The sequence below is a fragment of the Engystomops pustulosus genome, chromosome 4 (assembly GCF_040894005.1).
Source record: "Engystomops pustulosus chromosome 4, aEngPut4.maternal, whole genome shotgun sequence".
Classification (NCBI taxonomy): Eukaryota; Metazoa; Chordata; class Amphibia; order Anura; family Leptodactylidae; genus Engystomops; species Engystomops pustulosus.
Genome location: NC_092414.1, coordinates 147,354,790 through 147,382,452, shown reverse-complemented (window position 1 = coordinate 147,382,452; position 27,663 = coordinate 147,354,790). Strand labels below are relative to the sequence as shown.

The window sequence follows — 27,663 nt, the reverse complement described above, 5'->3', positions numbered from 1 at the left end:
TGCACACAGACAGTGTCCAGAGCTATATCAGACATTCAGGTTGCCTGCATTGGGTCTAATGGCCGCCTATGTGATGATCCGGCATTGAGGCTCCTGCTCCTCCACAATCCAAAGGAGTGATGGGGCCAGTGGAGGAGTCTGTTGTGTAGGAATGCCCACAAGAGTGGAGCCCTCTTCAGCATTATATTCTTTCTATGCATGACCGGCCAGGGAAGGTGCAGGAGAGGACGGAAACAGTCACCAGCAGGGGGAGCTAGTATGATTAGTAAGATTCTGAAAAGCATTTTCTGAAGTAAGAAGCAATAGTTTTTAATAAATGAAAGCTGAAATTTCATTAACATAAATGTGATATGATGGCATAACACCTTTTAACTTCACCAGATGTAGCAAAATGTCTTATGCTGAATGATAAATCTTATATACGCACCTATTTTCCACATTTTTTCCCAAGTTTTTTTCTGACTTTTTTATTTTCCGGACATCAAAGCTGTATGAGGTCTCGTTTTTTTTTTTTTAAGTTTCATATGTCCTACTGCTGGACTTTTACTAAGCCATTATGTGCAGTATATTTAAAAAACAACTCAAATCTGATATTGTTTTTTTTTTCCTAATAAAAATGTCTGCATTTATTGGGGAAACTAAATAACATAAAACTTTTTTTCCCTGGGTCAATACGAACACAGCAATAGTAAATTTCAAAAGTGCCATTACTTTTGTAACTTTTTTTCAATGTTACTGTGTGATGGCTTATTTTTTGTGAAAAGATTTGTAGTATTTATTTCTTCACATCTGGGGTTCAAAAAGCTTTTTGATTGTGTTTTGGGCATAGTTTTTCCTAAACTTTTTTAAAAAAGATTTTAGGCGTATAGGATAAATATTATTATAGATTTTTTTGCCTGGGTTGGTACACGTGTCGAAGTACAAAATATATATGATTTTACATTTTTATTTTTAAAGGGGCGAGCGATTTTTGTGTTTTGTTGTTCTGTAACTTTTTTTTACATACATTTTTTTTTAATACTTTGTCCCACAAAGAGGCCCTGATGGGAGATCACTTGATCTCTATTATAATGCACTCAGTGGCATAACTTGAAGCTGATGGGCCCCCAGTGCAAAGTCTGTGCAAGGCCACTGATTATAATGTATCGTATATTGTAGTCTTCTCATATGGGAAATTGACACCTTATGGGCCCCCTAAACCTTTTGGGTCCGTTTGCGACCGCACCCTCTGCACCCCCTCAAGTTACGTCCCTGAATGCACTGCAATATCAATGTAGTGCAGTGCATTACATTGTCAGTTTATGACAGACTTTTGATTAGGCCATACCTTTGGCATGGCTTAATAGAAAGCTACTACATGCAGCCCATGGCTCCCGCAGAGGCCGGTGATGTAATTGACACCCTGCAATTGATGCTGCAGGAATATGCAGAGGAAGCTCACAACGTCTGTTACCATTTAGACACCATGGTCCATGTTGGGAGCTTTTCCGATTCTGGGTTTTAGTACTGGGACAGGACTGTGATTACACAGCCCAGCGCCGGCACCAACAGGCGTAAAAATGTTTTGCATCAGAAGAGGTTCTCTAAAGGGCTGATACAGTGGTCATTAAGATGGTTAAAACAGTCTAGTTTAACTATATATATCTATTTTATGCTAGAATAATGTGTCATGTATTTTGGTCATTCAGGCCTTGCTCCATTTCCTCTCAAACCACTCCAGTTTTCGTGCCATAGAGTAACAAATTTTTCATGCCTGTTTTGAGCATTTTTTAAATTCTTTATTTATAATTATATACAAACATATTATCAACTGAAAAACCCTCTCCCCCCTCCAAAAAAGGGTGAAAGAGACTATTCCAAATAGAGTAGCTTCACTAAAGTTCTCTTACTGCACTAATAGGGCCCTATGTTTTGGAGAAGTTAAAATTGTGTCCACTTCCAAACTGTTATATGCATATTATATATTATATTTTTGATTTAAATGTTTATTTTACGTAAGTTATTTATGTTATATTTTCATGTAAATATTAATGATGGGGTAAGGAATGACATCTGTTTTCTGCATCCTGTCGTCTGACATGGTTATAGAAAGCCAGACGTGAGCAACACAGGAAAAACATCTTTATCTTATGGATTGGCATGAATGTAATTTTCCATTTTATCTGATTCTTTTTTTTATATGGCTTTTGATGCAATCACTATGGAATGGTTTATATGAAACTTCCAAATCAATTCAATAAAATGACTTCATATGATCTTAATGAAAGCTATTTTGAATATTCTTTGTACGTTTTTAAACATAAAATAACGCAGGCCAAATATGAACAACTTTATTTTATTCTTTTGAGTTATTTTAAGTGATGTATTTTGTGTATTCTTTTCTCTCTGTTATGTATATTTTTCTGCACCATCACTTGATAAAGCTACGTTAGGCAAAGAAACATGGATTGTGTTTCATGCTGGAGCATCTCTAGATGGACTTCTCAAACACTTGTGTGTCTGGTGCTTTACAGGTCAGCATGTTTAAGTATACAGTAACGTATTCAGCTCATTGTCATTTACAAGGGTGTTACATATAAAATATATTGATATAAACATGTCATTAACATGAGAGGGATGACCGTCTGGTCACCCGTGGAATTTGATGCAGTTAAGACTTCCATGCTTTGAAGACAATTGCAAGCAATCAATACATGCGAGGCTTTTGACAGGGTTGCTAGGTTACCATGCAGAGACAACAAAAATATGCATGAAGTTAGCAAAGGATTGGATGGAAGCTTTGAAATTTAACACATTTCTTGTGAAATTTAGAAACAGTGCAAACACAGGAGTAACTAATCCAGCCGGCATTTTAATAGGAATTGTTTTAGATTAATTACAAGACGTGGTGCTTAGTAATTCAGTAAACAAGGGAGTAAAAAAATTAAACTCCAAAAAGAATAACTCAGCTGGAAATCTCTGAATATTCATTATTTGGACAGCGAGGATCAGACTGCCTGATTTCATTCACACTGGATTCCCCTCCATCGAATTGACTATGCTGGAATTCTTTGCACACAAATCATTTACAATCTGTAACATTACACTTGATGCATTTATTAAATTTGACAAAAAAAACCCATTAAAGTAAATTTCCACCTTTTAACAAACTTTAAGGGAAATCTACCCAATTTCAATGGGCCTCCTAACAGATATTTGTTATCTGTGGCCTTCTTACTTCCAAAATCAACTTTTAAAATAATGCCAATGAGCCAGAATGGCTTTAGGGGTGTTACAAGAGGCCCTCAGTGCTGCAGCTTCGTAGGCTGTTACACTTTGAGGAGCACTTCCCCTTCCACTGTGTGCTGAAACTTCCTCTGCTGCAGTGAGATTACTGGCTGATTATCATTATGGTAAATGTTGAATTTATAAGGGAGGTTACCATGGATTTAAATATAAGAAGTTTACCACAGCCACACTGCCTGGATCTATAAGTAAGTTTTCTTGGTTTATCATGCTTCATTTTGGCAGAAGATTTCCTTTAAAGAACATCTACCACCAGGATGAAGGATTGTAAACTAAGCATACTGACATACTGGTGTGTTCCCCCTCTGGCAGGATCCACTCTTCTCTAAGCTTTCTTTGCTTAGAGGCTTTAAAAAATATGCAAATGACCCTGTGGGGCTCCAAGCTCCATAATCACCCATGGAGCCTGGAGCCCCTTGGGCTCATTTAAATAATTTTAAAAGACTTTAAAAAAAAGCAAGGCATAAGAAGCTAAAAGAAGAAGATATCCTGTCAGAGGGGGCACAAACCAGCATGTAACTGTGCTTGGTTTACAATCCTTTATCCTAGTGGTAGGTGTCCTTTATTCCAGGTTCAACTTTTAGTCATAATTTATTACCTTACAGCAGATCTCAGTTTTTCTAATAACTGGCATCATACGTGGCAATAACTAGCAAAACTGTGGTTGGCAATGGTAATTAAAGGGGTAGTTATGCCAATGGCCCAATTCTTATAAAGCTGTATTGCCTTAGTAAAAGAAGTTTTTCCAATTATTAAAGTTCACATCAAATTGATTTTTTAACATTAAATTTACCATTAAATTTATCGGTTACTTTGGGTACTTGGGGAAGACCTTTATACATTGCTTTTACATAGACTTTTGGTAGGGAAAAATCGTATAAAAATATTATTCTGACCTTACAAAATGTTTTCTCTCCTCTATTTAGATGGTGATGTATTTCTTGCACCTGGATCAATTAAAATGCTTTATGGTGAGCAATCTGAAACTTACACATTAATTAACATTTACAAAGATGTAAAGAGGAAAAAGTTAAACAACACATTTCCTGGCATTTTAAAGGTCATTGTAAATAAGTGCTAGGTCTTTTATCATCCAACATTCCCTTAGTCATCTTATACTGTAGTTCTACTATAACTTACAGTAGGAAGTGCATCAAGCATCTAATATAAATTGACAATATAATAGAATATTATCTATAGGTATCAGTCATATTGGTGTTTTATATTTTTATTTTTCACCTGTACTAAATATGGAAACACAGTTTCAATGGGCCACATTTATCAAAACTAGTGTATTCTGTACTATGGGAAGTTTGCTTGTGGAGTGTGCAGATTCATCAAAAGTGGCGCACAGTCTTCATTAATCTGGAGCAGCGTGCACTGCTCTGGAAGTGTGCACCAACTTTTTTGGGGCACCTTTAACATAGAGCGTGGGACACAAAGTCGCATTGCAGTAATTATTGTGATGCATGGTCTGACTTTGCACCCGAACACCTCTTTAGGTGCAGAATTTTGTGGCTGTCCCTGAGGAGAGGAAAACATCAGACTCAGTGGTGCACATTCACTAAGAATAGCTTTATCAGAAATGTTTGACAATAAATTATTCCCCTAGTAATGGGTGTTACTACCAGGGTAGAAGACCAAGTGCTTGCTATGAAGTCTAGATTTACTGATATGAAAAAGTTACTAATTTCGCTGCACATGATATCTGCACAAAAATATATGATTTTTTTGGTAAATTAATCTAAGATGCGGCCTGTTTCTAAAAAGTGGCTGATGCCATCACTTTTCAGTGATGGACAAAGGCATAATTTGAAGCAAATGGGCCTCAAGCAAATTCTGCACTGCCCCCACCAACTACAATATGTTGTTTATAGTATGGGCCTCTTTTTGAGGGTAAAGACAAATTATTGGCCTCCTAGGGCTCCTGGAACATTTGCAACTCCAACTTTTGCACTCCCTCAAGTTACAGCACTGGTGTTGGAAGTATAGTGATTTACTCTCTATGGGAGAGATTTATCACTACTTCTATGCCAGTTTTCTGCACAGTTTTTGCGCAGTGCAAGAATTTTAAATTAAAATTGTGAATACACCCCCTGGGCGTGGAGGGTGCATAGCGGGGTGCGGTGGTCGATGGAGATTGCAGGTTTTTCCGCCCTGTGCTTGTGTTCTTTTGCAAAACCAGCAAACTTTCATTTGCTGGTTTTTACCCACCGCCTGCCAGATACATCAAGAGGGCTAAGACTCTTGATGTATCCTGTGTGACGAGGGGGGGTTGACCATTATCATATGCCAGTGTATTATAAATTTCCCCCTATAAATCTAAACAATACTGTAATATATGACCAATTTTCAGAAAACCAAAGCTCAACAAAAGTGTTTGTTTTTTGATTCCAAAGAAATGCTTGATCATCACAGTAAGAACATTGTATCACTCTTAGCTATGTCAGAGATGGAAGACATTTATAAAAAAAAACATCTGGTTGGGCCTATTACCCAGTACAGTATCCAGTATTACTATATAAACAAATGGTGTTCGCATTTGTAGTTTGCAAAGTATTGCATCATTCATTTCTTATTGTTTAGATTATGTAACATTAAACAGAATTTCAAAGGTCGAATTTTCATCATTGTAAATAATTGCAAAAATAACTTCAATCACCCTTCAGACTGTAAACTTTTCTTCTTCATATCATTGTCCTTCATGTCACCATTTCAAAACTGGTATACTGTAACTATTTCCCCCCACATTATTTTTCAAAAATGATACATATAAAAATCTGGTGTATTTTACTGCTACCTATGGTATGAGACATGTATTTTGAAGATCGCCTATCTATAAGTGAATTATAACTGAAATCTCCCTGCATTTTGGGTATGCTAAATTGAGAGATACAGGTGCAAACATAACATGCACTAAGGTTCTTATTGTAAACTGTAGCAAAGATCTCACTTATCTGTTGATCTTGCCTTGAGCAGATCGCCACCTTTGAGAGAACTAGTTGCTTTGAAGTTGTGTGCAAGTGTGAATTTATTGTTGTGTTAAGAATGAATAGTACTAAAAGCCATAAATCAGGCTCTGAGAATGGCAATAATATGTGTTACACTGTCACAACATGTGGTTAACTCAACACCTTAAAACATAACATGTAATTGACTACATGATATATTGTCCAGTATTTGCCGACCTCTAATAGGACAGCCTAAACTTATAAGTCAAGCAATGCAAGCTACCACATTGTTAACATTCCTATCACAAATGGTAAGTATTGCTACAATCTAGCAAGTGGCAGTAATATTATATCCAAGATTAAGATTTTTTAAATTTAGATTTTCAAGCAGGCTCATGTGACTGGCTTATAGGTCACACAAGTTATGTGACTAAATGCAACTATGGCACCAAATCACTCTAAAGTTCCAGTATTTATAAGTTATTACCTATCCAAAGGACACAGGATTGCTTTCTGAGCAGTAGGGTCCCAACTGCCCGAATCAAAACCTATTATTATAATGGTTGTCCCATGTGTCTAGTATGAATCGGGTGGCAGGTCAGATATGCATGCTGATGCTCCAGCCAATCTCTATGGGACTGGCAAAGATAATTGTAAACAGCATGTTACAGTCTTCCATGTGCCATAGTGAATACTTAGAGTACCAGCATGCATCACCAACAATCATTTAGTTAAATTGCATAGGGTGTGCATTAACGTGGGCTACAATTATGTAGGGGACACATAAACACCATACTCGGGATAAGCTGGGATCTCAGTGATTGGACCACCACCTATACTCAACTGTAGGCTAAAAGCAAATGAAGGTGTGTTTCATACGGGCCACAAGGCAGGTGAAGTTAGCGGCTCATTGGGGATGGGAATGGTGAGTACCCATCAACCCTTCCAACTTCTGTAGGGGGTGGGAGGCCATGCTGAGATGTGGACTGGAATAAAACCTGCCCTATCCAGGCGTGACCACCTGGATCATTCACAGTGCATACCATGACTGTACATGGCACAAAATATTAGCAAATAAAATTTATCTTGCATATAACAAGCCAACATATAACTTTGTAAACCAAAAAAATCTAAAAGTTACATCTTGAATCTGCCATCTATTGAATCTGCTGCCATAACAGTTAAGATAGTACTATCTATATTTTATAGACTAAATCCTTTCTATTTTAGGTTGCAAGAGCAGCTTTAACAGGCACCATCTTTAAAATTCTTTACTCCCTCCCTTCCTAAAGTGAGTCATTCACTTTTTACTTGATTGCCACTTCATTAAATAGATGTGTTTACTGTACACAGAACAATCAACTCTCATTTTCTTTCCTATGATGGCTTCTTTTTATTCAACTAATGGGGCATCAACTGAGAGTAGACTTAGATTTAATCAAGAACAGCATTGAAGTGAATTACATTGCACAGACCAATTGGGAAGATTTATAGTCAATGGTACAAACAGTGCACACAAGCTCAATAATTAAATGCAAAAATGTAAACTACGGATACACCAATAAACCATCTTTAATAAAATTTAGACAAATATAGGCAATTGTAAAGAATAAAGGACAAAAAAATGGAAGGGACAGTGGAAAGGAAGTAAAAACCAAAAAAAGCTAATAAGCTATACACAAAAGATGCTCATGGTGGATGCTCATGCGGCTACTTCACAACAAATACCCCACTACTGGGCCACATTGATAAAAGCGTTTGCACTAGTTTTCTGTTTGACTTTGCACTGAAAAGAAAGTACAATCTGCTTGCACATGTATTTATAAAGTGTCTGCGTCAGTTTCGTGTCACAGCTGAATTATGCACAATGTGCCACAAAATTCTAAACAAAAAGGGGAGTTTGGTCCATCTTAAAGATGCACTATTTTGCACTACTTTGCACTATTTTTGATAAAATGTCCAAGTTTAATAACAGTGAAAACTTCACTAAATGCAGTTTGCCTGTGTAGTGGGTAACAGATTCAGGATTTCTAGCACACGTTCTTCATGAATCTGATGCCCCCTCCAACAGAGTGCACCACTTTTTTTTATGCACCTTTAACAAGGTGTGTACGATACATTTCTGTAGGACTTTGCATGTTAAATCTGGCGCACAGTCTGACTGAGCATTGTAACGTGCAGTAATGGCCATGCACTGGATTGCATGGCCATTAAGATCAGTGATTGGGGAAAAATATTCTACTATAACACAGAATCTTAACACACTGTAGTCATATAAAAAAATCTATGATGTTACTAGAATGGTACTAGAAGTAATACTATATAGACTCTTATACTGCTACTTTAGTAGAAATACAGGGGCACTAGCACTACTTTTTTAAGTCTTTAAGGAATGATGAAAGCCCAAGCGTATGCTAGAGGAGTGAAACAATAGCACTGGAATCTACAGTATTACTATATAGACTCTAATACTATTAGAAGTTTAACAGGGGCACCACTATTTTACAATGATACAGACTTTGGTACGACTATATTGAAACATGTATGGGCCCTAATACTGTTGTGGTTATTCTATTGTGGTTCTAGTAGCCCCTTTACCATAAACAAATATATATGATTATGATGGTTATATTTGTTAGAATGCACTACTATACAGATAAAACCCTCTATTGATATAATTAATTTTTACTTATTCTTTAGTCATTGAAACTATTTTGTAAAACATTCTGTTTCATTTTGAATTGTTACATGTAACTCTAATTGAATAACCTGTGAGATTTCTTTAACAAATTAAATATGGTTCTACCCATAATACAGGTTGTGCCCGGGCTACTATTTGCAATCCTTCAGTCAACAAAACCTCAATGTGCCTTAACCACCAAGTCTTAGATCATCAGCTGTTCTCCAAAAAGGTTGGTTATGCTGGGATTACTTTAATACATTCACAGCTTTCCTGATACTGTGGATACCATATAATTTAATAAGGTACATCTCTGAGTGCATAATATAAATATATCTTTCAAATTATACATTCCTGAAGCCTAATGGAGATTAAGGTAAATCCACTCCATAATAAAAGTCTGCTGCAGCGGAGAAATGATGAGAGATAATATATTCTGTGTCTTGCAAGAAGTCATCTAAACTTTTCTTCATTGTAATGATCTCTGAATTATAAAATTTTTAAATATTAACCATAGTATCATGATGCATCTGATAAAAATAAATGTCTATAGATACAGGTGGAAGCAGAAGTTTACATATACTATATAAAAAGACACATCTGCATGTTTTTCACACTATCTGACATGAAATCAGATTAAACTTTTCCTTTAGGTCAATTAGGATTATCAAAATTATTTATATTTGCAATATGCCAGAATAATGAGAGAGACAACTTTTTAAAGGTATTTGTATTACTTTCTGCCATGTCAAAAAGTTTACATACATTTAAATTAGTATTGTCGTTGCCCTTAAACTGTATGACTTAGGTCAAACGTTTTAGATATCCTTCCACAACCTTCTCACAATAGTAGGTAGGTATTTGGGCCCATTCCTCCTGGCAGAACTGCTGTAACTGAGCCATGTTTGTAGGCCTCCCTGCTTTGCCCATACATTTTCAATAGAATTGAGATCAGGTCTTTTTCTCCAGAACATTGACTATGTTATCCTTAAGCCACTATGTCACCAGTTTGGTAGTTTGCTTCAGCTCATTGTCCATTTGGAAGATCCATTTGTACCCAAGCTTAACCTTCCTGGCTGATTTCTTGAGATGTTGCTTCAGTATTGCCATATAATGTTCTTTCCTTATGATGCCATCTATTTTGTGACATGCATCAGTCCCTCCTGCAGCAAAACAACCCCAGAACATGATGCTGCCACCACCGTAGTGTTTTCAGGCTTGCAATCTTCTAGAAAGAAGAAAATAATCCAGCGTGCTGCATCCGGGTGGTAAAAAACTTGTGTTGCTTTATTATGGACCCGTAGTCCGAATGAGACAAAAATAAATGGTAAAATACGACAACCGTCGTAGTCACAGCACAGCACAGAAACACTGCAGGTGGTGTGGGTTAGCCTACTCCGGCCAACGCGTTTCTAGTGTCATCCGACACTCTTAGTCATGCAATCTTCTACCTTTTTCATTCAAACATAATGATGGTCTTTATAGTCAAACAGTTCAGTTGTAGTTTCATCAGACCACAAGACATGTAGGTCTGATTAAGGTCTTTGTTCCTGTGTGAGTTTTCAAAAATTTATCTGACTTTTTAATTCTTAATTTAATTCTTTTTGAGTAATGGCTTCTTCCAGACAGATTGGCCTTTCAGCCAGTATTGATAATATACTCAATTTCACTGGGGATAATCACACACTCTTACCAACTTCACAAGGTCTTTCGCTTGAGCGTTATTATGGCTGGACATCTTGTCACATCTCACATCTTGTTTGTACTTGCAAATAACTGTTTGTACAGATGAACAAGATGCCTTCAGGTGTCTAGAAATTGCACCTAAGGATGAACCAGACTTGTGCAAGTCCACAATTCTTTTCCTGATATCTTGACTGATTTCTTTAGAATTTTCCATGATGTTACAAAAAGAAGCAATGTTTTTAAGGTGTGTCTCTAATAAACTCAGATGTAATAAACCTATAAGAAGTTTCCAGAAACATAACATCATCATATTGGCTGTCCCATATTGTTTGTAGGGATAGTAATCTTAGCATATGTAAACTTTCGACTTTGTTGAAAGTAATAAAATGCCTTAAAATTCTTTCATTTTTCTGGCATTTGGGAAATATAAATAATTTTGGTAATCCTAATTCATCTAAAACAGGAAAGGTGTATTCTGATTTCAGGTCAGATAGTGAGAAAAACATGCATATGTCTCTTTTTATGTGGTGTATGTAAACTTCTGGTTCCAAAGGTATTCATATATGTAAGTAGTATTGCTTATTCTTAGTCACTGCTAATAACTTGTGCAAAACTTTAACATATACATAGTTTTTTTTTCTTTTTTGTTGTGTGATATTTTTGTGTCAATAGGTTCGAAAAAAATATACAGTATCATAGATATGTGTACCATGTTTAAACATATTTGTTATACTTGGTGGAATATTTGTTAGCTGTAGTATTTAATCTTTTCTGACACATTACAAGCAAAATGGACCAAGACATGTACAGCCACAGGATTTTTTAGGATAGAAAACAACAATAATAGCAGTAATAATATGGTTCCTTAACAACATAAGACCCTAAAAATCTAAACAACGAAGAATAGTGCAGTGCTCAATGACGATCCATGATCAATAAATGAACAATGTGTATCACAATTGTTTGTGAGGTAAATGCCCCTACTGATTTCACCCATGGCTAATTGACATACAATTGAGGAGGAAATTGCTCTTGTATTATATGTAAATCTGTCACTAACATAAATAATCTGAGCAACTCACACCATAGTACCAAATTAAACAGTCTACTAATGTCCCAAAATGTGTGAAGGGCTACAATGTGTTGGTGAGTACACATGTTTGTCAAACAAGTACATATTTGTTGGACTAATTCTCAAATACTCCATCCTCTTGAAGTGCCAGTCCTAATAAAACATCATGTGGCAAGAGATACTTCTGATGTTCGCGTTCCTTTAGTTTTCTGTCCTTAAAGATCCAGAGATCTAGTTACTTTTTTCCTCACTTATTTCAGTACCAAGGAAATTTTTCTAAATAGATCTAAAAAGACTCATTAGGGTCAATCGATTAGTTTGCGGTCCATGGTTACATTGCTTCTTACTCTGGGAAGATGGAACTGGAAAGAAAGTACTTCCAGAGCAGTTTTATCATATGACCCTTTGCTGTCCAGTATAGCTTTACACAATGACCAAAAAACACCATTAAACCATATAAATATATATATTAGCCATTTCTATAATATCATAAAATATCTTAGAACCTGTCTCTATCAATTATTTTGTCCTCAACCATACCACTATAATATTGGCTACGAAAATATTAGAGACATCTTATATTTAGTCTACTTTGTTGATGCTCTTTCATTACCCAAACATCTCTTTGTATATTTGTGGTTTACCCTGATGAAGGCATTGGTCCAATGCCAAAACGCATTGTTTTTTATACCCACCTATTGTGAAATAAATATTTGGAGCCTTTGAGAATGCGGAGTGGATACTTTCTGCTTGCACAAGAATGATTACCCAAACAAATTAATGAAGATAGTCAAAGCATAGAGAAGAAAGCTCAACAAATATTTTGTCAAAGGCTTCGTCCAAATTATACAATAGCAAAAGATATGATGCTGTTTTTTTCTGGGCCATCAAAAACACAATTGAATTGAGACTCTACAAGCATCCATTTTATTATCTGCCCATTTTGAGAATGGAAAAAAAGTATCACTTCTATTGACAGCCGGTTGTTACCATTTCCCTTGTCAAAGGGTTGTATTTTGCACTGTCAACAGTGATTGGACACTGTGCAGAGCCCCAATGGTAACAGTATATTTAGAAATGTCTAGCAGGAGAAACAGAGCAATGGTATAATGCAGAGTTCTGAATAATTGTACAACAAATACAAATAAGAAAACTAACCCTATGATAAGATGAGCCATGTACTTTTTAAAATGATATATCCATCTTTTGACAGACACCATGTTATATTAATGGGCAATGTAGAATAGAAATTTCATAGAATACACACATCAACCTACTGTTCATGCTTGCAAGAAATAATAATCTTATTAATATTATTTATATAGCATCATCATTTTCTATAGCGCTTTACAGATCATAAGGGACTTATACAAGTGAATATTACATTACAGAGTACAAACATTCATATGGAACAATAGGAGTGAGGGCCCTGCTCACAAGAGCTTACAGTCTATGAGGATAAGTGGGTGACATAAGAGGTTTAAGAGCTTCTATAACGGTCCAGCCATTTTTTTTTATAAGGGAACAGTATAAAATAAATAAATAAAAATGCTGTTTCTTGAACCAGTCATCAGTTGCCATACATTTCCAAAGTCAATGGGACTGTAGAAAAGCCTGGAGCTTGGTATCTGCTGTTTGCCAGATAACAGATGGGAGGACACAGGATGGGTTAGTAAAGAGAGTTGACATTTCAAGTGAGTATGATAGGCTTGCCTAAAAAGATGGGTTTAAAGAGCATGTTTGAAATGTCTGGGGAAGGGCATTCCAGAGAATTGGTGCTTGGGAGAAGTACTGGAGACATATGTGAGAGGTTCGAATTAAGGTAGAGATTAATCTAATATCACTGGCAGATCACAGAGGTTGGACGATAGACTTTGTAGAATAGATAGAATTGTAGAATTTGGTCTAAAAAAAAGAGCCTGGCTGCTGCATTAGGACTAGATTGGAGGTGAGAGAGTTTATTGAGTGGAAGACTAGATTATTATTGGTTATGGGTGACTTTATTGTTATAACATGACTTTATTAGTTATTATATGACATCCCAAGTAACATTTATATCTCAGATCCTCCCACAATTTATTTTGCTAATCAAATACAGAAGCTGCTGCCTGTGTCACACAAATAAAAGCCTCAAACAACCATCCTTCTTCAAAGGAGGAGGAAAGAGAGTGCAGGCGATAGCGTGAAAGGGGAGAGATGTTTAAAGTGATTTACGACCCCCCTGTGAGAAAAAGCCAGACATGGACAAAGTTTTTTTTTTTTTGCACCTGGGCTATTATAAAGAAACAGAGATGATCCTTTATGGAGCAAAAAGACATTCAGATGTACAAGTAGAAGATTAGGTTGACTCAATCTACTCAGGATCAGTGGGGAAAAATATCTCTGTACTCTCTCTTTCAAAGAGTGAAAGGGAAGGGAGATTAGAGAGAGGGGAGATCTTGTGTATTCAAAGTACTAATTCAGAGCTCCTTTCTTTAATGCACTCATGAAACATTTTAATTGTCTGACTTTGCATTCTAAAGCCTTGTTTGCGAGCCTTAATTGCAGGCTACTTTGAACAAATAATTGAAATGCATGACTTGTATGGGCTGCTTAAACAATTTAATGTGCTTAACCACTAGGTGCTGGGCCTTTTTCTGTTCTTTGGTTTATCAAATAGTAAGCAGCTGGCACTATATAGCGATTTACAGAATGTAATGTGTAATGTAGGTATAAATACAAGTAAATATAAATATAGAAAGGCTAAACGATCCCTAAACCTATAGATGTCTATCTGACTTTGATGGTATAGATAAGTGGCTTATATTGTTCGCCATTGTCACAAAGCAGTAAAGAACAGAATTCCATCACATACAAGTACAGCTAAGCCGGCCATACACAATTGATTAATGTAATCTAAATTCGCCTATTTCAATGAGAAATGATGATACCATCAAATGTGTACTGGGGCCTCCTGACTTTCTCCTAATGACAGGTATAAGGGGAGATTTTAAAATACCCAATCATAGTGCTGGAAGTGTGTAGCAGGGACTGACCACCCTCTACCCCCTGAGAACACTTGCATGCTTGGCAAAACTTATGACCAACATAAACCAATATTACAAATATATCAAATGGGCTGGCCACTATTACAAACCTTTACTAAGGTAAGTACAAGACCCTAATAGGTTCATCCACATAATACTTGTCCACCAGGACCCCTTGGCCCCAGGACTTGTGGCGTCATGTAATATTTTGTGTCTCGTCGCTGTCAAGCAGATGGAGGGGACTGTGTGGTCATTTTTGTCTGCACGCCCTCTTCATCATAATCCCCCCATAGTGGTGGTAGGAGGCCCCTCCAAACACTGCAATACCATCATCATAATCTTACACTCTTTGCTATTTTGAATCTGGAGTTAGTGGTAAACATGATTTTTTGGTTTTACAAATATTACTTATTTACCCCAGCGCCTTGCTATACTACAGTTCAGCCCCATTCATGTAAAAGTGCCAGCCATTACCCATGGACAAGAGTGTTTCCAGGAAAAGAAAAACCTTACTTTATTCAACGCTTGTTCTGCACAGGTTTAACCGGTCGCACATAGACTACAATCTGAAGTGTTATAATAACAGGATCCATTGCAAAGATTCTTGATTTTCCAGATTTTTTTGCAATACATCCATTTAATTTAAAAATGTGTGTCTTTTTACAAGTCTGCACAGACAAGATAATTTGCTTCATGATGTTCCATAGCAAATCAATGTTACATTGTGATATCATGGATTGTATTTTATACAACACATTAATTCCTATAAAATACAGACACAACAGCATATTTTATTTAATTTGTTGCATTTTGGAGATTTATGCCAATCTTTCTTTACACTTTGCCATTTGTATTATAACCCACCCCCCTCCTTGCCCCAATTTACATATAAAAATGCTCTCAGCAAAGTGTCACAGATAAAGGTCTTATTTCTCAGTTCACTCCCAGTGATTTTAGGGTCTTCCATTCATGTCATTACATGGAGCAGATGATGTACCTTTAGCAGGTGACTCTAAATTTCAAAGATTTTAAAGAGGTTTTTGAAATCTACATAAAATACCCTGTTGGAATTGTTACCAGACACCAGTTCACAATCCATGTTATGTGAAAACTGATACATGGATTGTCACTCACTTTGCAGGTCCTTGGAAATTTTACAATCCAGGGATGCTGGACAATTCCTCATTTTCCCAGTGGTGGTACTGCAGCAGAATCACTTGATAGATTAAAGCTATTTGTGATAACCCCCCATCAGGGAATCCTTCAAAGTCCTGTATCTCTTTTGTTTCAAAGCCCAAACATTGTCAATTTGGCTCTTAAAATGATAATAAAAAGCAGAAACTTTCACAGACATAATGGGGAGAATGTATAAATCTGTCTATGCCAGAAAACTGGAGTAATCTACAACTAAAATGCACTGTGACACATTTACTGAAGCTTTTAGACCATTTTTAGACAGTTTTACAACTACTCCATAAAAGGGGTGTGTCCTGTGTACCTAAGAGGCCTGACCAGACAGAAAATAATCTGTGTGCCAGACAAGTCCATATTGTAGTGCAGCAAACTAGACCAACTGTTGGACGTGCAAAGTAGGACTCATCAGTCTTATAATGCACCAGATTAATCCACACCAACACATTAATACATCCCCCCAGTAACTTGATGTTTACAAGTCACGTTGTTTTATATAAAAAAGGGACCTGTAAAATGTCAGTAAACCAGAGTAGAAGATGCTTACTACTGAGTTTCTTGTTTCATCTTCTTTTACACAAATTAATAGTGGCCATACATTTGCAATCATTGTGGGCCAAACTTGCTGGCCAGGTCTGTTGAAGCCATGTGTTGGACTGTCCATTCTCTTATCTATATGTGATACCTAGAGTATGTTTACAGAAGATATCCCTGAAGCATCAAAGCATGGCACAATAGCATTCAATCAGTTTTCACCCATATGAAGCCCACAATGAAAACTGAGCTGCGGAGTGGGTTTTAAGATTGTAGAATTTTAATTTACTGTATGTTGTGGGTATTTATTCACAATGCAAAAGAAAACATGTGAAAGCAGCATAGAAACACAACCATTATCCTTTGTATATTACAGATATACACTCATAGGAGGTCATTGTGAGACACAATAGTAGAAGATCCACATATCACACAATAGACAAGTCCTAAATACTTGTCACTAACTAGATTAACCTGCGTGTGGTTAGATAAAAATCATCAATAGTCATCTGAATACTACTGTACAGGAATTATTACAACAGGGAAAGTTCTCCGGATTTGTAATTACATAAAAGAGATGTTTTCATTTGCGGTAATGACAGTTCCAAATCCCAAATTAGCTTCACTTTAAAAATACATATCCTTCTTTTGCCTGTTGGTTTATTGGCCACATAGAATTTATTGAGCTATTTCCTTGTCAATTCTCTGCATGGGATTTTCTGCTCCGCTTCCATAAATATGCAGCATGAAGCAGTGCCTGAGGAGTGCCTGGGCATAAAATATGTGGGGGAGATGCCAAAGCAATGTGTCCATAGGCATTTGCTGGCTACTTTATTCCTCATCTTGATACTGCTTGTGCTTACATGGGCAACTTTCTTAATTGTGCAGCAGAATTTTCTAGTCACTTTCTTTTTCCAGTAATCGAAGCGACAAGTGACAGAGGACAGCACATTACTCTACAAATCTACTTTACGGTGAAACCTTCCTGAATTTATGCTTACATACATAGAACAATCGTTATACATTGTTCAACATCAGTCATTGTTGCATGAAGTTATTAACTTTATTGCTCAGTATTAGAACATTATTTAATCTGTCACCAATCCCAAAGCTGCTAAACAAATAGTTAGGACACCCTACTACTAAAATTATGTATAAAAAAATTTGAGATAACAAAATTTTCTTGGTTTTATTTTATTAAAATTTTGATTGACATTTACATTCCAAAATTAGTTTTATGCAATCAGTATATGATTGACCATGATAATATCATCGTAACTGAGTTGTGTACATAGACTGTGAGTTCTTGTGATCAGGGCCCTCACTTCTATTGTTCCATATGACTGTTTGTAATCTGTAATGTAATATTATATTTGTATATGTTCCCTATTTGTAAAGCGCTACAGAATAGGATGGAACTATGTGAATAAAGGTTATTATTATTTTGATAAAATGCTGCTAAAATGGAATATTGTGTATATGTCATAAATTTTTATCATGAGATTGTGTGCAGAAATAATAGGATAGAGGCTCAAAGTGTATGCTCAATGGAGGCCATTGAAGTCTGGTGTGGATGCAGTACTGTTGCAACCATTCTCCACCAAGAGTCACTCTACATATAAGGACAGTTGCATCACTTGTCGAAATACCCTGAACATTGGCAGCAGCTCGCTGCCACTGATGTTCACGCCTTGGTAGTCAATGTTTGTAGGAGGATGGATCCAACTATATCAGCATACAGTGAGATGGGTCCAAGCCTTACGTTGTGAGGATACTTCGGGAATCCTCCCAACGTGGTCCAATAATGTATGGCAAAAATGTGATGTGAACCCGACCTAAGTAATTACTACTTTTATTGCAAAATCTATATGTAGAAGTCCAATCAAAAAAACTATGTCAGTAGTGGTGTACCTATGACATGGGTGCCAGTGGTGGCACTTAGAGCCTCCGATATGGGCACCCAGCCCTTCACCCCATCACAAGCTCAAGAGAAAGGACACAAGGCCTCTTCCTGGAGTCCTGGGTAGCCCAAGACTTTCCAAATGATGTTGTGAATTTATCTTCCTTCTTTAATCATATTGGGCGGAAGCGTTTTGGTTTGGTACCCAAACAGAACTTAGAGAACCTTAATACATGATAATAGAAGAGCTCTTCTGTAAGATACTCAAACAAATGGGCAATCCCTGAACAGGTTAAGCTACCTTTGTAAAAAGAGCTGTGACTTTGGCACTCTGCATTCATAAAATTAGTTAAAGAGATAATGAGAGATTACTATATATATCTCAATCAATTAAGATCAACATGAAGATAAGTTGATGTATGAGAATTGACAACTAATGTGATAATGTTTTGTCTCATCTACCACAGATCTGTCAATCAATCACGGAGATTGTAGTGTGTTAACAGCATCTGAAAGACAACTCCATTAAAAGGTTTCATGATCGGTTCAACCCAACAATATACAATATCTTTGTATGTAAATAACCAATCCATCATTTTATATATAATTTTTAAATATTCTCCATATACATGAAAATACTAGATTGTTAACTTGACTTTAAGCCTTAGAAGTAATCATATTTCTTAACTGAAGTCTCCAACAGCTATATGCAAGACTTCACATGGGCATCATGGAGGCTTTAATAGGACTAATAGATCCCAGCTGGGATATAACCCTTAAACCTACATACACATGAGTTAGTGGCTTGTCCTGAATGAGGTCATATTAACATACTGATGCAAGTCTTTGTCTTTATGTTGATCTAAAGAAAAAGAGGAAGTGGGTGATTAGGTGGTCTTTTCATTCCCCTTCTATTTCTTATTCTAATTACCCACCTAAACAAAGCAAAGATTGGCTTTGATGCTCTAATGTGGCAAATTACAAAACAATGTATCAGACTATGTGATAAGCCTCTTAAAAGTGTACAGGGAAAACAACTTTTATGTTTGCACAACGTTCAGCTTCTAAGAGCGGGTTATAAAAGCTGTTGTTGCTTCTTTCCCTGTTAATACAAATTAAGTGCTGAACGATATACAGTAGGAACACTGAGAATAACATTTTCATTGCGTTTTCCTCACCCCTTATTGGATTATTTCATTAGGATAAAGAAACAAACATATTCAGCTGACATTATTACATACTTCTATATAGGCTTTTACAAGATACCTCTCTGATCAGATCCAACATATAAACTCTTTTCTGTTCCCTGGTTTACATTAATCTTCTCCAAACAATGACTCAATCTGCTCAAATGAAAGGAGAGGTAAGTAGTCATGATGTTATGTATTTATTAATCCGCTGCAACAGAAAATGAATTTGGACAACCCATTCCATCACTAGCATTCCATTTAATTCACAATTATTAATGGTAATTTATATCAATCCCTTTTATAGAATTTATTACATTCTTCCAGATACTGCACCGGCTGAGCTGGTCTAAAAGCAAGTAGTAATTTCTTAGCTCTCGGGGATCGCTGTGCGCAGTGTAAGTTTGGCTTACACTTCACTCACACTATTGATCAGTGAGGGTCTCAGCAACAATGTCCCCCACAATCAGATATTTACCTCTTGTGACTTATACTATAAAAAGACTTGACAACCCCATTACACTAAAACAGGTTACAATTATGGAATACAGCAGAGTAAGCAATATCACTGTTGGGAAGAATGGGATACAATATTCTTTATTTTATGATTTAATACACATTTTACAAATGTATACAATGGCTGGTTTAGTAAATCAGTCCAAAACTCCAGATGTAGGTACATGTACTAAATACAGCTTTTTGTGTCCCTGACAGAGTGAATTTAGGGCACTAATATGTGAATAGCCAACAGAGCAACAGGACATCTCCAGCTCTTTAGTGAACTGCGCCACCATGTGACCTTTGTCTTGTTAACCTTCAGGAAATTAGACCTCAGCAGCCAGCAGAGAGTTGTTGTTATACAGGGACTGCAAATGACAAAAGCTGTGTTTACATCTAAGAGAGAACGATTACCTCCTCTGCTCAGTGTAATATATCAAAGACTGAACTTGGTCAAGATTCAACAAAGGGTTCAGGTCATTAACTTTGCTGCAATTTGTTTACTTAATACAAACGGATCTGGAAGGCTTCTTTTTACTTTGCTACTGTTACACTGTGAAGTGGTGTTCAGAGTGTAGCATTGGCTCTTAGTTATAAAATAAGAAAGTGGTGCGTTCTATTTAGGAATACATGGATTCATTATCTAAAATTAAACAATGGGAGAGAAGATGATATTAGATAAAATGATGAAGATACCTAGTAGAGGAAAATGTTAAAGGGGATGTCCAGTGCCTGCACATAAATGTAATTATTCCTATGATGAAAAGTTATACATTTTTCCAATATATTTTCTGCATCAATTCCATGTGGGTTCTAGATCTCTTCTTACTTTCCTTCTATAGAAAAATTAATGTGATGTCACACAGGTGCACCACAGAGTAATCAGAGCTGTGTGTTATAATAAGCCATGCACCTGTGTGACATCACATGAACAAGGACAGATTTATGTTCACAGGAATTATACCTAGAAGCTTTCTATAGAATGACAGCAAGCAGAGTTGTAGAAAACGACAAGAAATTGATGCATAAAGTATTTTGGAAAACTGCATGAATGTTATAAATGTACAAACAATAATTTGCTAAAAGTTAAATTTGTTACTAAAAGTAAACTTGTTCTGATATAATTTGTGCCAAAAAGTATGAGAATTATACCTACTTCAATTAGCCAACAATATTCTATTCTGTGTTTTTGAACATAAAGGATCTCATTTAAAATATTTATATTTTCTAAAATATTTATAAATCAAACAAAGTAGAATAAAGTAGAATAAAGTTTAAAAAAAAAATAAAATAGATGTTTCTTTTGATTTATGTGACCACGTAGAAAACTAATACTGGTCGATTTGGGACTGGCACATTTTTACATTAGCAGCTTGTACAATGGAACACTAATCGCCACCCACATAAAAAATAATTGCCCTCGCTATACCCAAAGCTAGTAAATTTTTGTGCCAACATCATTAGTAACAACTATATTCAAAGTCTTACACCACTGTAGAGGAATACTGACTCAGCACATGATTTAAGAAATATTGATAGTTTAACCACTTATAGAAAGGTTCCACACACTTCCAAGGGTTCTTTGTAACCCTTAATTTGAATATCTTTTGGAGGTGTCATCAAATGCTCTTCTTGAGACAATCTAGCTCATGATTCACAATGTCAGACAGGTTCCATTTTTGTGATTCTTACAGTGAGCAGACCTGGCAATACTCAAGATTGGAGTTAGCTAGTCAAATTTCATTTCCACAGTATAGGGATATGTTACAGAATGCAGGGTGTCCAATTGTTGGGACCTGAATTTCCTCCTGTGAGCTCAGTGTCAATGCTTGTGTGACTAGAGCTTTAATCATTTACGTGGGCTCTGCAAGATGATCTGGCAGCCCAATAGATGTGCATCAAGCGCCCATCATGCAAACGCAATGATGCTCCATTCATAGGAGTTTAAGTCCCCAATTTTCCTAGCACTTAGACCCCTCAGCAATCTGCAGGGATCCTGTGGATAGAGGTTAAAATATTTATTATCTTATTGAATTAATAGCTAATGCACATAAATTTAGCATATCATGGGGAAGAGTTCAACAGCAAATTCAAAAACATGAAAATATACAGCATTTTGTGTTTGGTTGGGTTATATTACCGTAATCTCATATAAGAGTCATTTTATTATTTGGATCATTCAATTTTGGCAAACACTCTAATATAGAGGAAAAGTGGAAAACAGCATTTAACAGCATTGTTTATTAGAGTGTATTAATATTCCTCTTCAAGTAAGTCAATTCTTTATATGCTCAACACTGACTATAATTCATAACCTGGTAACAGATCTATAAATTATTGAAAAGTAATCTTAACATGATCATCGGAAGGAACATAGGTAGCAATAGCTGAAGATGTGAGAAGAAGACTTTCATTGAAGAGGTGGTTTTTAATTAATAGTCACAAATTGCCAGCCTGAGACTCCACCACCCTCTTGTGATTTTTGGACATAGTAGATTATGAACTGGTTTATGATCCTGACTGTTCAGACAGCATTGTGCTCAGGAATAGTGCAAACGGCCTGGGAAAGGAAACAATGAAATAAACCGGCTGCTTTCAGATCCTTTGCTTGCATTTTCCTCACATTTTCTGCTCAATTAGCTTCAGTTGTACCGCTGGGTATATTGTTATCATGTACACATTTCCCCAAACCAACAGATGGAACAAGCTGGAAAGTGTTAGCGCAGATAAATCAAACATGATGGATTTTAACTGACAAAAACATCTTTTCCCTGTCATCTGTTCCTTAACCTTTGCGTCTTAATGCCTTGACACACCAGAGGAGTTAGAGGATTTCAGCAATAATTTAGACACAATCTATTTAGATACAGAAAGATAATCCAGTTGTTGCACAGTCTTAACCGATTGTTGACATTCAGCCACGTCCCTGCCAAAAAGATGCAGTATGTACGGAATAAAAATAAAATTGGACTATTAATAGTAATGAACAATGATCACATAAAATGTAGATAAAGTGTTACATTTAAATGCATGCTGCTATACTGGGTATTCACTCCAGAAGTGTACAGCACATAACACACCATGGCATTTCCATGGCCGTATAACATTGTAATTGGTGGGGGTCTAACCACCTTTCCCAAGAACTACTAATCGTGGTCTGTCCAGTATTGCTGTTATATTTATAGTCTTTGATGTAGCAGAAAGTAAAGCACTGTTACCCACATTACTTTTGTGGATAAGGGATTACAGTTAAACATGGGCCATTCCCTTTATCATATAAAAGCTGATTTAACATTTAACAATATAGTTTCTGTATGATTTACGCAGATTACAGCTGTAACATCAGTTTGAGCTTCAGTGTCATCCTCTGCACACATAGTAAGGCAGAAGATTCACTGCTGGCTGTGATTTTGTACTAACTTGTAAAAACCTTAAAATAGCATTATGTTGTTTTTGACTCAAGATGGTTAAGCTAGCTGTGATGAACAGATGCCTTCACCATTTCACCAGTAGTATGGTTAGTCTGCATGTCAGGGAGCCAGTCCAGTAACTCTCTGGACTTGAACTCTGATTTCTCATAAAAGGATTGTCTGTCCACTTGCCAGTGCTTGCTATAAGTCTCCTTCAGAGCTTGATTGCATTTTCTGGACCTCCATATTTTTGATCTTTTGACACTTTTCTTCTAACCATCCACCTGTTTCTTTAGTGATGGTGGCTCAATCAGCCAAACCTTAATTATACAATACCAGCTCCATGTTTATCGCCCCTCTCACCGGCATTCCAAGATGAGCTCATACAGCAGCGTGAGGAGAGTAAATCTAAAAGCTACAGGCAAGATAAGATCTTTATATCAAGAAAAAGGAGGCATATAACAGAGCTGATTGTGTGTGTGATATAGCTGAATTAGCAGTGCTGGAAAGTGTCATTGTGTGTTGTATGCATCTCATGGATCTCATCATCTCATATCTCTGATCTGACTAATCTCTCCTTTTCTATGTATTAGATACTAGTGAATGTTCAAAAGCTAAATAAAAGGGTAGATAAACCTGTATCCTGATAATTTAACCAGATTGTCAGCCAAAGGGATCATGAAGTGTCTGCTTAGAGAGTCACCACCCACATTTTACACTGACCATCCCTGAGTTACAGGAGCTAAAACAGCAATCAAACGTAAAATTGTAAAGTAAGGGGGTAAAATGATCTTTATTGTGTAATAAACTTAGGGTTTAAAATTAAAATGGGCAAATCCCTTTAATATTACCTGGTTCTGTACTGTTACCCACTGTGACAAAACCAATAATTTTGGGCTTATTTGACAACAGGCCATATGTCCAGCACTTTTGTCCTCCAATTTTCCTACTGACATCCTTGCTGGTTGCTTATGCAGAATAGTGTAACCAACCCGTTTTGCTGTTCTTGCAGTGATTTAATAGAAAAGGGGGAAAGATTAACTACTGCCTAGAACCAAGTTATTTTAGTCCCCCACATAACTGTTTCATAACAAATAGGAATTAGATCCTTTTTACCCGTCTTCTTTATAGTATCCATTTTGCCCTACATAGGTATCCATTTTGCCCTACATAGAGCACTATTGCGCCTACTAAAAATAGTGCCTATTCTTGGTTCTGCTAAAAAGCTTTTTATACATTGGACATGTACTATTGGCTATACTCATGTGCTCATTTAATGGTTTTGTGCTAAAGCAATTTATTCAATTGACTCTAATCAAACTTGGCATGAAGAACACTTAATCTGAATACTGTATTAAATAAAATAACAAAATTAAGTGTGCAGAACAGGCCAAAAATTTAATTTGACTTTATGGCTTATATTTGGTATCAATCATATTAATAGCTACTAAAAGCATTAAAGAAAAGTTTGATTACAAAATTAAGTAGTTTCTTGGTGTAAACAAACTTCCGTCATGTATAATCAAGGATCTTAAGAAAATACAAACACAGCATTTTACAAAAAAAAGCTAATTATGTCAGACAGCAATGAGAAATTAGTTCCAAAATAAGTCATAAAAGCCCTTGTTGACACTTCAGGTTCTTGATTTTGATTAATCGACATTGAGATTAAAAATAAACATTTATTCTCCTGAATTTATTTTATTAAGAGAAATATCCTCTTACGCTATCACATAGCTATAAACAGAGGTTGTAGGCTGTCCTAAGTAGGACCTGTCAACACATCTGACATTTTTAAGTTAGAAAATAATGTTATTCTTTATACTATAGCGATTTTGGAGCATCTTGTTTTATTAAAAAATTCTGATAATTTTTTTTTAAATTGAGGAAGCTGATCAATTTATAGAATTAAATGATCCCTTACCTTCCTGCTCAATGAAGCCCCATTGTCACGCTGCATGGTCTGATACCTAAGGCTTCCATATTCATTGCTTATGTAACTCAGCCGTTAAAGGGGTTGTCCACTTTCAGCAAATAATTGATATGGTTTGTGTAAGGAAAAGTTATACATCTTTCCAATATACTTTCTGTATCAATTCCTGAAGGTTTTCTAGATCTCTGCTTGTTGTCATTCTATAGAAAACTTTTATGTTACTTCCAATGGATAATAATAATAATTCTTTATTTAAATATTGCCTATAGATTACGCAGCGCTGCACAAAGCTTGTCAAATTGATCCTTGTCCCCATGGGGCTAACAATCTAAACAACCTACCAGTGTGTTTTGGATAAAAATACATCCATGTTCTTGTGATGGACACGCAGATGCATGAGCCATTATTATCACAGAAAGTAATCAGAGCCGTGTAATAGAGACAGTGACTCAATCAAGAACCACAATAAACATGTCCTAAACACTCTTAGATCAGCTGTACACAGACATGCTCATTCTGTGGAAACGGTACTGTGTTCTGGTTCCATGTTCTCAGTACATTGCATGGGACGAGAGTCCTTGCATCATACTGATATTTGATGCAAGGGATCCCTGCTTGTCTGCAGAAAAGCAGCACCAAACTGTTACAATGCCTGGCCCATGGAATCTCACTAGCACACAGATTGAGCATGTTCATGTGCAGCCAAGCCTGATTCTGACAGGAAACAACCTTAAAGTGTAGCTACAATTTTTAACAAAATTGCACAAATCAATAGGGCAGATTAAATTGATCTTGTAAAGTACATTATAATTATAATGCATGTGCTTTGACTCCTTTTCTTCCTGATATCAGCAGGTTGTTTAAATCAGTTTTGTCTTTTACAGCACAGCTCATGGAAAAAAAATGTCACTTAATATCACTCAGTTTTTATGTTTGAAATGCCATCTCTTCCTATTAAATTAAGAAAATTAACCTGATTTCTTATCACTTGATATTACCAGTTGAAGTGGGTTTTTGTGGATTTCGATACTGTCTACGTGTAGCAGTCTCTTCGGGGGATGGCAACACCCACTTTTTAATGTATACATAAATTACGAGGAAAAGTAACAGAAGATTGTTTTTCTAAGTTAGGAAAAGATTACTAGGTGAAATAGAGCTAGATACTCTTTTTTGGGGCACATTTACCAAGAAAGTTGGAAACTTCACTTAAAGTGCTCTGGTCGTGTATAATATAAGTTGCAACTGATTAATTGAGAACATGCACCAGAAATCATGAACCTGTCTCTTCCCTGCACTGGCCTGACAGAGTTCACCAACTTTTTTGTGGTGCACCTTAACTGCCCCCTCGGTCTGACGGCCCCCTAATTTGTATTGCATGGAGGCTAGTGCAGCTGTGCCACAAAACGGTCGCGAGCGACCCAATAGTGGCGTGGACACTTCTTAAATACCTGTGCAAGAAGTTTTCACCTAAAAGAACATGCAAAGCCCTTAGTAAATGTGCCCCATTATGTTACTATTTAGCATTTGTTAAAAAAAAGTAACTGTACAATCTCTTGCGCAACCACTTCACAATAGCCTCTTACACATCTCATACAGTATCTCTGTTATCATAGTGACACAAAGAATAAAGATAATGTATAATTTTCACTATAAGGTGGCCTTAATTGGGAAACTCTTCATAAGGAGAACTGATAGCAAAATGCCTACACTTATGATCAGGGTCAGGAAGTATAGGTCCTCTTTACAGAGACTGTCAATTAAGGCCTACCTATAGGTGTGCGGAGACTTATAGCCATTGATGCTCCACAAGGAGATTCTGGGAAAATATGCAAATAAGTTTGCCAGGATGGGATAAGGAAAACCACACCTCTTTTAGCTACCTTGTAAGAGGCTTTTGACAAGTGTCGGGAAGTAAGAGTACTCCATATGGCCAATAAAAGCCTTTCACTTAGTCAAACCAGTTCCCTACGCTGTACTGAGGAGACCCAACCAGGTCGAAACAGCTCTGTCTACAGTTGGGAGTCTGTTCCTTCTGGAATAGATATACTGATTTGGTTTTAATCCCACATGTTATTAGACTTTTTGTAGGTCATACTTGGTGTTAAAGCAGGGTTGCATTTGAAGGTAGCAAAAGGAGGCATTTTTGCATGTTACCAAGAATCCCCTAGTGGAGGATCAATGGCTTTAAGCCTATAAAGCGGCCTTAATTGGCAAACTCTCCATACTTCTTTTCACTATACAATCAATGTCATACATTCAGTACCCATATGTAATTTCTTTCTTTAGTTTACGGCATTTGAAATTTTTTTT

At 36.4% G+C, this 27,663-nt stretch overlaps 2 long non-coding RNA genes across 2 annotated transcripts; one reads left to right on the top strand and one right to left on the bottom strand.

Moving 5' to 3' along the window:
- The first annotated feature begins 4,209 nt into the window (after positions 1-4,209).
- LOC140125673 (uncharacterized) lies at positions 4,210-18,892 on the top strand. The gene is made up of 3 exons (XR_011854682.1): positions 4,210-4,256; positions 9,054-9,148; positions 18,793-18,892. It is a non-coding gene; the product is annotated as an uncharacterized lncRNA (long non-coding RNA).
- An 83-nt stretch (positions 18,893-18,975) lies between these two features.
- LOC140125674 (uncharacterized) lies at positions 18,976-20,829 on the bottom strand. Its single transcript, XR_011854683.1, has 3 exons — positions 20,707-20,829; positions 19,592-19,668; positions 18,976-19,187 (listed from the first exon to the last, which is right to left on the bottom strand). It is a non-coding gene; the product is annotated as an uncharacterized lncRNA (long non-coding RNA).
- Between the last annotated feature and the right edge of the window lie 6,834 nt (positions 20,830-27,663).